This window comes from Triticum aestivum, chromosome 2B (assembly GCF_018294505.1).
Source record: "Triticum aestivum cultivar Chinese Spring chromosome 2B, IWGSC CS RefSeq v2.1, whole genome shotgun sequence".
Lineage (NCBI taxonomy): Eukaryota > Viridiplantae > Streptophyta > Magnoliopsida > Poales > Poaceae > Triticum > Triticum aestivum.
The window spans coordinates 713,218,312-713,227,174 of record NC_057798.1 but is presented as its reverse complement, the minus strand read 5'-3'; the positions used below and the strand labels follow the sequence as shown (position 1 = coordinate 713,227,174).

The 8,863-nt window shown below is 45.6% G+C and overlaps 1 pseudogene across 1 annotated transcript; it reads right to left on the bottom strand.

Annotated features, from left to right (window-relative positions):
- Window positions 1-231: 231 nt before the first annotated feature.
- Window positions 232-8,498, bottom strand: LOC123039464 (uncharacterized; annotated as a pseudogene). Its single transcript, XR_006417949.1, has 13 exons — window positions 8,205-8,498; window positions 7,737-7,903; window positions 7,307-7,507; window positions 7,060-7,219; window positions 6,673-6,889; window positions 6,439-6,583; window positions 3,045-3,351; window positions 2,336-2,470; window positions 1,917-2,083; window positions 1,340-1,540; window positions 1,067-1,226; window positions 697-913; window positions 232-596 (listed from the first exon to the last, which is right to left on the bottom strand). The product of XR_006417949.1 is annotated as an uncharacterized protein (transcript).
- Between the last annotated feature and the right edge of the window lie 365 nt (window positions 8,499-8,863).

Sequence of the window (8,863 nt, the reverse complement as noted above, 5' to 3'; positions counted from 1 at the left end):
ACAATAGGTTGGTCTCTGATGTTAACACAAATGTTTGGTTTCGGTTTCACGTGCTTCGGTGTGTTCATTGCCCTCTATATTTACTCGTAGGGGCAACAACAAACTAGGGGAAGTGGCACGTTCAACCGAACCTTGTGTACCTTGAGGATAGGTGCATGGATACTTGGTACTCTTCCATTTTAATCACCGTAGTGATAATGCCACCAACAAACAAATTTTACGAACATTATATTTAGGTGGGTGGAAACCGCCAGCTCTTAATCTTAAAAGTTATTTGGTGATACAAAACCCCCAAAGATCGAGATTTTTTGCTATCTAATTTGCTTTTTGACAAATATCGGGGGTACTAACATCTTATTTTACCAAAACACAAGAACGGGGCTTTATGCGTATTTGAGACAACAATATTTTGTTTCGACCACATACTGATCGTCAGCTGGCGTATATATCAGTAGGGAAGAATCCCTGTGGTCCTGCCATACTCGACGAGGTTGTCAAAGATCTCACCCAGGTCATTATACTTGAACACGAACCCTTCCCCGATGAGCTTGTCAGACGACAGACACACTTTCGGCTTCTCCGGGGATCCATCAAAGCTACATAAGCATACATGGATGTTGTTAAACCCACATAAAAGATAAATATTTGCGTGCCTGCATTCGAGCAGTCCAAACTTTAAACAGCCGACTAACGTACCGTTCAGGTTGCACATTGTATTGTGGATACTTCTCTGCCAAGAAACGGGAGAGCTGCAGGACTGTAGTGTTGTGGCTGCAGCAGATGTACCTGCCGGAGGAGGACTCATTCTCGGCCAGGAACACCTTGGCGCGGCATAGGTCTTCAACGTGGCTTATCGCCATGGAGTCGGTAATCAATTGCAGGCCTATCAGCATGTTCAGGAATGTCTCGTCGCCTGGTAAATGCACATGTCAAGAGGACACCATGTCAGAAGAACACGGGACTAGAATCAGAGCTTGCTTGCCAGTTGCCACATCTCTCAGTTGGCAACCACTGACCGAGCTGTAAAAACAACTGAGAAATGCTATAGCATGGACGCCTTTCTCACCGGACAACAGGGAGAGGGTGAGGGGCACGCTAGTTTTGGCCTTGGAGAGCGGCGCGGCACCCAAGGTGAACACAGGCAACACGGTGACAAGGCTGATGCCGTTCTCCTCCGCGAATTTGTTCGCCGCCTTTTCCAGAAGCACCTTCGAGACCGCATACGCCTGCCATGTAAATTACGTACATAAAACGGGTACCAAAGTTACATGATTTATTTCCATGCACATTTAAATGTCTGGGAGAGAGTTTGCAGCTGCACACACAAAAGATTATGTACCCAAATCGGTGGCTTGTTTGTTCTGAGGTACTCGACGTCGGACCATGAGCCCTCGTCCAGCACATGGCCGCCACCGTGCAACGGCCTCCTGGACACCGCGGCATCCGAAGACGTCAGGACCACCCGTTTCACCGTCCCGGCTCTCACGCACGACCTCATCACGTTGAGAGTCCCTTGGACGGCGGCTTCGATCATATCCTTCTGCCGCCAGACATAAAAAACGATATAAATTTTAAAAAGTTCTGAAAATACTCCATGGCTATGTGCATCGCTCGATGCAAAGCCGGGGTAATCCTCCTTTTTGAAAAAAGACCGACATCACGTTTTCCGTCAGCTGCGGAGCGCACCATTGGCTTTTGATCAGAACGCCACATGAAGGACATGTTATCAGGGTGAACAAGAACCCAAGTCTAATTCTTTGGTTGAGAATAATTTGTCAGAGATCACGTGATATATAGCTGACAACATAAATTTGTGTCCAAGTCCCAACTCCGTACATCACCGTCAGATATTCAGATGCCTGATCGAAGAGCGATCATGCAAATGAAAGCGAAGATTGTGGGAGATGGATGTTTACCTCAGGATCTGCTGCATCCATGTTCATCGGAGCAGCAACAAGGAAGGCGTAATCGCAGCCAGAAACTGCTTTGTCGAAGCTACCTTCTACGTCCAGTTGGGCTCCGATGACCTCCAAGGGGCCAAGTGCTTGCAACTCCTTGAGGTGGGAGTTCTTTTCCATGTCATCTTCATACAAAATACAGAATCTTGAGTCTTGGGAATTTTGGATCAAAAACGGTTTCCAACAATTTTTCAGAACAAGTGATAGTACGCAAAACACTTTGATTTACAACTTGGAAGGTATGTTTTGCAGTCTGAGCATACCAAAGAAATAAAAAAAAAACATGGCAAAGTCCAAAGAACCTAAGTCAACTCTGAATGGAAGTTTGCTGGAGTGCATAACAAAGAGAACTAGAAACGAAGAAACAAGAACCAAACCGGGGTCCCTGACGGTCGTCTTGACCGCTTTCTCGAGCAGCAGCTTGATGAGTACTGCAGCGATGTAGCCGCTCCCTCCGGTGACGCACGCCGTCTTCCTTCCCTCGGCCGCCGACATCTCGATCAGTACCTCTCCTGCCAAACAGAACGACGATTCGCTAGCTCACTGCTCCGGATGTTGCCACTCTTTAGAGAACCTGCATTTATACTGTGTACAGATAACTAACAAGTCCCAGGTTGGTGGTGAATGACAAAGAGTTTTCCAGCAGTTGAAACTTGAAAGTGACCTGCATGCTCATCGCTGACGCTAGACAGTAGGTAAGATTTTTGTGCATGAAGACTCTCAGCCGGCCGGCTGTATCTATGCATGGCTGCTAACGCTAAAGTGACAGTAGGTAAGGTTGATGTGCACTGTACGATACGTATACTACTACCGGAGGGAGTACAACACAAACTTTGGAACGTGGAGTTGTTGACGATGGCTGCTATCTTTATCTTTATTTTATCTTCTCTAATCTAATAATAAAAGCGGCTACAGCTCCTGGCAGTACACCCGTCGTGGTTGTTTTGCAAATAGGCCCTCCTGTTTTGTAGAAATTGCACCCGATGTTCCTCTTGAAGTGATGTCAGGAAAAACGATTAGATTTTACAAATTGACCCCTCAATTTATTAGAATTCTGCCAGCGCTCCTTTCTTCATCTTATCCAACTAGTGGCAGAGAAGGTCGAAGGGGGGACGGCTTCGGCAGGGCTCTCGTCGGCGAGCTTGTCGGCCAGCAGCCGCGGTGAGGCGCTCGTCGGCCGGCAGCCATGGCCCCGCTGGGTGGAGAAGATTGGCGGTGGCGTTAGATCTTTCGTCGTCTGGTTCATCTCATGGACCGCCACGCCCACCACTTCGCCCCTCGTCGCGCACGCGAGTGCGGCCATGGTGTATATGGCGCCCATCCTCGCCCGCTCCCCGGGACCTGCCCCGCTCGGCCTGTCGACCACCACCACGTCCCACCTCGCGTTGAGCACCTCCCGTGGCCCATAGATCAGAAATAGTTTTTATATCCATGTTTAACATTTTTTAAATACATGATTACCCTTTTTTTAAACAAACCTTTTGACGTCTACTTTTTTCATACACATGCAATATTTTACGTATATATCAGGAACATTTTCGATATACACATTTAACATTTTACAAGTACATGATTAACATTTTTTTCCAATATATGTTGTAATGTCTAGTTTTTTTATATACGTTGTACATTAGGAATATTTTCTTATATGTGTTTAACATTTTTTCTAAATATTTTCTTGATGTCTACTCTTTCATACACATTTTATATTTTTATGTACACTTTCATATACATCAGAAACTTTTTTATACACATTTATTTTTTTAAATGCATAATTATCATTTTTCAAATATTTAAGTGCTTTTTTGTTACATATATAATATTTAGAAAAATAACTAAAAGTAAAATAGTAAAAAAAATGGTAACAGAACAATGCTAAAAAAGCGTGAGCGCTTTGAGGCCTATCGCCTTCCGTGTGCTGGGGTAGCCCAGTCTGTTGCTCGCTTCAGGCGAGCCTACTTGTATTTTTTCTCGCATGAACGAGACATAGCATCACCCATAACCTTATGCGAAATCATTAACTGATAGATACACCTTGTAAAGGTTACTCCCACCTTTTCAGGGTTGCGACAGGTGGCGCACTGCCTTGTTGCAACTTGGGAGCTTTTCCTTATTTCAAAGAATCGTTTCTTCAAAACATTTTATCTCTTAAATCGTGCGTCCAAATCCCCAATTGTTTTCACCATTGGATTTCTCGCATCGAGATCTTCCAAACTGAATCTCATGTTACTAGGTTTTGATAAACTTGTTTTAAACAAAAGAACTAGAAAAACCAGATCAAAAAAAACCAGTGCCGTAAGCACATTTTTGTTCCTTTCCGAAGAGGCATGGTTGTGCGTCTCGCGAAGCAAATCTATGGCTCCACGTCCTCGAGAAGCAAATCTATGCCTCTTGCGGAAGCAAAAAAAAATCATATTTTTCCTTTTCCAAGAGACACAGTTGTGCCTCTCATGGAAGCAAATATGTGCCTCCATGAGAAGCAAATCCGTGCCTCTCGTGGAAGGAAAAATAAAACACGTTTTTTTTCTTTTCTTAGAGATATAACTATGCCTCTCGCGAAAAAAACATGTGCCTTAATGAGAAGCAAATGTGTGCCTCCATGATAGGCAAATTTATGCCTATGGCGGAAGCAAAAAACGCGCAATGTTTTTTTATTTTCCATTTTTCGGTCCAAAATCTAGAGAAAATCAGGCAAAAGATGAAAAGCCAAAAAAAACCGAAAAATAAAACAATCCAAAACCGGAAAACACATACAGAAAAAAAAATCCCAAGAGAGCGCCCAACACGCGACATGTGGCGGCAGCAGAGAGTCTCGGCCCAGCAAAAGTGGCCCTCGTAGCCCCCCCCCCCCCCCCCCCCCCCCCCCCCCCCCCCCCCCGCCGGCGCAAGGTGTACCCATTGGTTAGTTATCTTTTAGGCAAACCGCTTGATAAGTTGCTCCCTTGCCTTTGTGTGTCATGCTTTGACTAAGGCTTGGCTGTTCACAATGATTGAGACACCATCGCATAATGTGTTGATCAAAACGACAGTGACACTATGGCCTATTTGGAAGGCGCAAAGGAAGCTTATTCACGAGAGAATCAACGAGAGTCCTTTGTCGACTCACCTTTTGGTTTCAATTTTTCTTGTAGATCTGGTTGAGATAGACCGGTTTGGACATGTGCAGGGTCGTCAAAGTAATATACGAGGCAAAGAAACAGGAAATAAATGGATCCTTCATCCACCTAGGATCTATAAAATCAATGTAGATCTATAATATTCTTCAGGTGGGGATCCCCCCCCCCCCCCGACCGTTCAAAAAAAAGTGGACGCGGTTGTATCGATCCAAGGACGCTTACGAACAACTGCCGCTATATGTCAAGATGAACATGGGCTGTACAGGGGCTCTTTAGTTTATGTGATAAGGGGCATGACAGATCCCATATCCCTTGAAGCAGTGGCGTGCCGTGAAGCTCCATCTCTAGCGGAAGACCTTGGACTACAACAACTACATATCGCTTTAAATTGCAAGATGGTAGTAAGCTATATTCATGAAGCTATAGGAGGAAGCTATGGTGGGGTGATCAAGAATATCAATTCTTGGACTAGTTCTTTCATTTCCTGTAATTTTGTGTCTACGGACTCAAACTTTGAACCTCATAATCTGGCTAGGCACGCTCTTTTATTAGATCAAGGGAGACATGTATGGTTTGTTGCTCCCCATGATTAGAACGTTTTACCTGTATTTTTGAACATTGATCAATAAAACCTAGCAGATTTTGCTCCAAAAGTATATATGAGAAGTTGCCTGATCCGACCAAATTACGTGTACCTCGACGGAAGGGTGTGTGAAGACATGGACATGGTCCTCCTCCATGTCAATCACTCTATACCCTAGTGGCAACTTCCAGCAACGAGTCACTCTTTTTGCTAAATAACTCTAGTATTACTCAATCAAGGATACATCATGCTCGACAATGTCCAGAATGTCCTTTGGTCCAGACCCAAGCCACACCATAGTCTTTTCTTTTTTGCCTTGCGCTAAAAACATTCGTCCTGCAATGAAGTTGGGATTTAGTGATATAAAACCTCAAAAGAATGTGGCTTCAGGATACCCGGTCCTTTTTTTTGTCATGTCTTAATGGAGGTACACCATATGACACACGGGTCAGAAGAGGCTTGGTATATGCACGGGGGCCCCAACAGACTTTTTTATTCTATACTACACTTGAACCGTCTGTATGTACATGATGCTGATTTTAATTATAATAAAACAGAGCGAAAGCCTTTTTTGAGGTTACAGCGATGATATGCACGGCACATACATTTAGCAAAATAATATTTATTTATTTTTGCCGCAAAGGCAAAGAACTAAACATCTTCACGCATCAAAATACAAGCATGGATTACCCCTCAAAGAAAGATACAAGCATGGTTTTTTCTGCTAAGACACGTTATTTTGTCCTGGTTACATATCCGTCCCTAGACAACAGACATATCAGTAGTGAAGGATCCCCGTGGTCCTGCCGTATTCAACAAGGTCGTCGAAGATCTCACTTAAATCATCGTGCTTGAACTTGAACCCTTCCGTGATGAGCTTCTGAGACGATAAACACACTCTTGGCTTCTCTTGGGACCCAACAAAGCTACACAAGTATATATTTGGATATGGTTAAACCGGTATTAAAAATATAGATGTGTACGCGGCAACGGTTTAGATAGACTGTTCGCATACCGTTCAGGTTTCACATTGTATCGTGGGTACTTCTCAGCTAGGAGACGGGCAAGCTGCACGACGGTGGTGTTGTGGCTGCAGCAGATGTACCTGCCCACCGAGGACTCGGCCTCGGCTACAAACACTTGGGCCCGACAAAGGTCATCCACGTGGCATATCGACACCGAGTCGGTGACTGACTGCAGGCCTATCATGATGTTCAGCTGCGTCTCGTCACCTGAAAAATGTACAGGACAGTCAGGCATATATATGTCACCAGTCAAATTAACACTCAGTTAACAAGCACTGATCATGCTGTTGAAAACAGAGAAATTAACACTCAGCTAGCAAGCACTAATCATGCTTTGGAAACACAGAGAAATGATATGGCAGGGACGTCTCTCTCACCAGACAACAGGGAGAGGGTGACGGGGACGCTGGTCCTGGCCTTGGAGACAGGAGCGGCACCCAGCGTGAACACGGGCAACACGGTGACGAGGCTGATGCCATTCTCCTCCGCGAATTTGCTCGCCGCCTTCTCCAGAAGCACCTTGGACACCGCGTATTCCTACGATGCAAATTACACGTAACCAAAAGCTTCCATCGAATATAAATGTCTAAGCGAGAGGGACTGGGCACAAAGATTTATGTATACCCAAGTTGGTGGCTTGTTGGCTCTGAGGTACTCGACGTCGGACCAGGAGCCCTCGTCTAGCAGGTGGCCGCCGCCCTGCAGCGGCCTCCTCGACACGCCGGCGTCCGATGACGTCAGGATCACCCGCTTCACCGTCCCCACTCTCACGCACGACCTCATCACGTTGAGTGTTCCTTGGACGGCCGGCTCGATCATATCTCTCTGCCATCGAACACGAAGCACGGTAAGTGATCCCAAAAGTGGAATCAAACTAACATGATTGAGTTGCCAAATACACTGAAAGGACAACGGTGGGGCCGTGGGGGGAACAGTCGTCAGAGAGTGAGTTATGGCTGATGCTGACAACTTAAATGATGTCCCACATCCCAACAACTACACCTCCCAACAGTCGTGCAGATGAAAACGAAGCTTGGTGGAGATGGCTGCTTACCTCAGGATCTGCTGAGCCGATGTTCATCGGAGCGGCGACGAGGAAGGCATAGTCGCAGCCGGAAACTGCGTCGTCGAAGCTGCCTTCTTCGTCCAGCCGGGCACGGGTGATGTCCAAGGGGCCAAGTGCTTGCAAGTCCTTGAGGTGGGAATTCCTCTCCATGTCATCTGCATACAGATATGAAATCTTCGGAGAGGTAAGTTGGTGGGTTGCGACCAAAACAGTTCCATCAATTTCAGCATGGTGATTTGGCTGGGCAAGCTTAGCTGTCCTGACTTTATCAACGAAAGCAGAATGGATAAACTAAACATGTTTTATGCAGTCGATTCTGAACTCTGAAGAACCTACTAAGATTTCGCCTCAAATTCCCGAAAGGAAAATTTAGAACCTATGGTCTGACCTCAAACTCGGAAGGAAAAGTTGCTGAAGTACAAGACAGAACTAGCAGCGAAGAAACAAGAAACTAACCGGGGTCTCTAACGGTCGTCTTGACGGCGTAGCCTTTCTGGAGGAGCAGCTTGATGAGAGCTGACGCGATGTAGCCGCTCCCTCCGGTGACGCATGCCGTCTTCCTCCCCTCAGCGGACGACATCGCCGGCCACTACTCGATCGTATTTCTCGTGGAAAGGAGAAGGATTATTCGCTTGCTCCCCTCGCTTCAAGAACAGAGGTTGTGAGGTGGTTCCTCTGGAGTGGTTGTTGGCACGCAATGATGAGCTGCAAATATCATATCATATCCTCTGGGGGAAAACAGGGACCTGCATTAACAGCCGAGACAAGTAGCAGGCTGGTAGTAATGCAGAAGGGTTTTTTAAGTAAGTTGAAAATGACCTGCATTACATGCATAGTCCCCTGTCAGAAACTGATGACGTAGCTGATGGACAGGTTGATCAGTAGTTTTCTGTACACTGTAATATACTCCTTCCGTTTCTAAATATAAATCTTTGAAGAGATTCCACTATGAACCACATATGAATGTATATAGATGCATTTTAGAGTGTAGATTCACTCATTTTGCTATGTATGTAGTCCACAGTGAAATTTCTACAAAGACTTATATTTAGGAACGGAGGGAGTATATTTTTTTGAACAACCCACGAGCTCAACCGTGAGCAATTGGCCAGCGT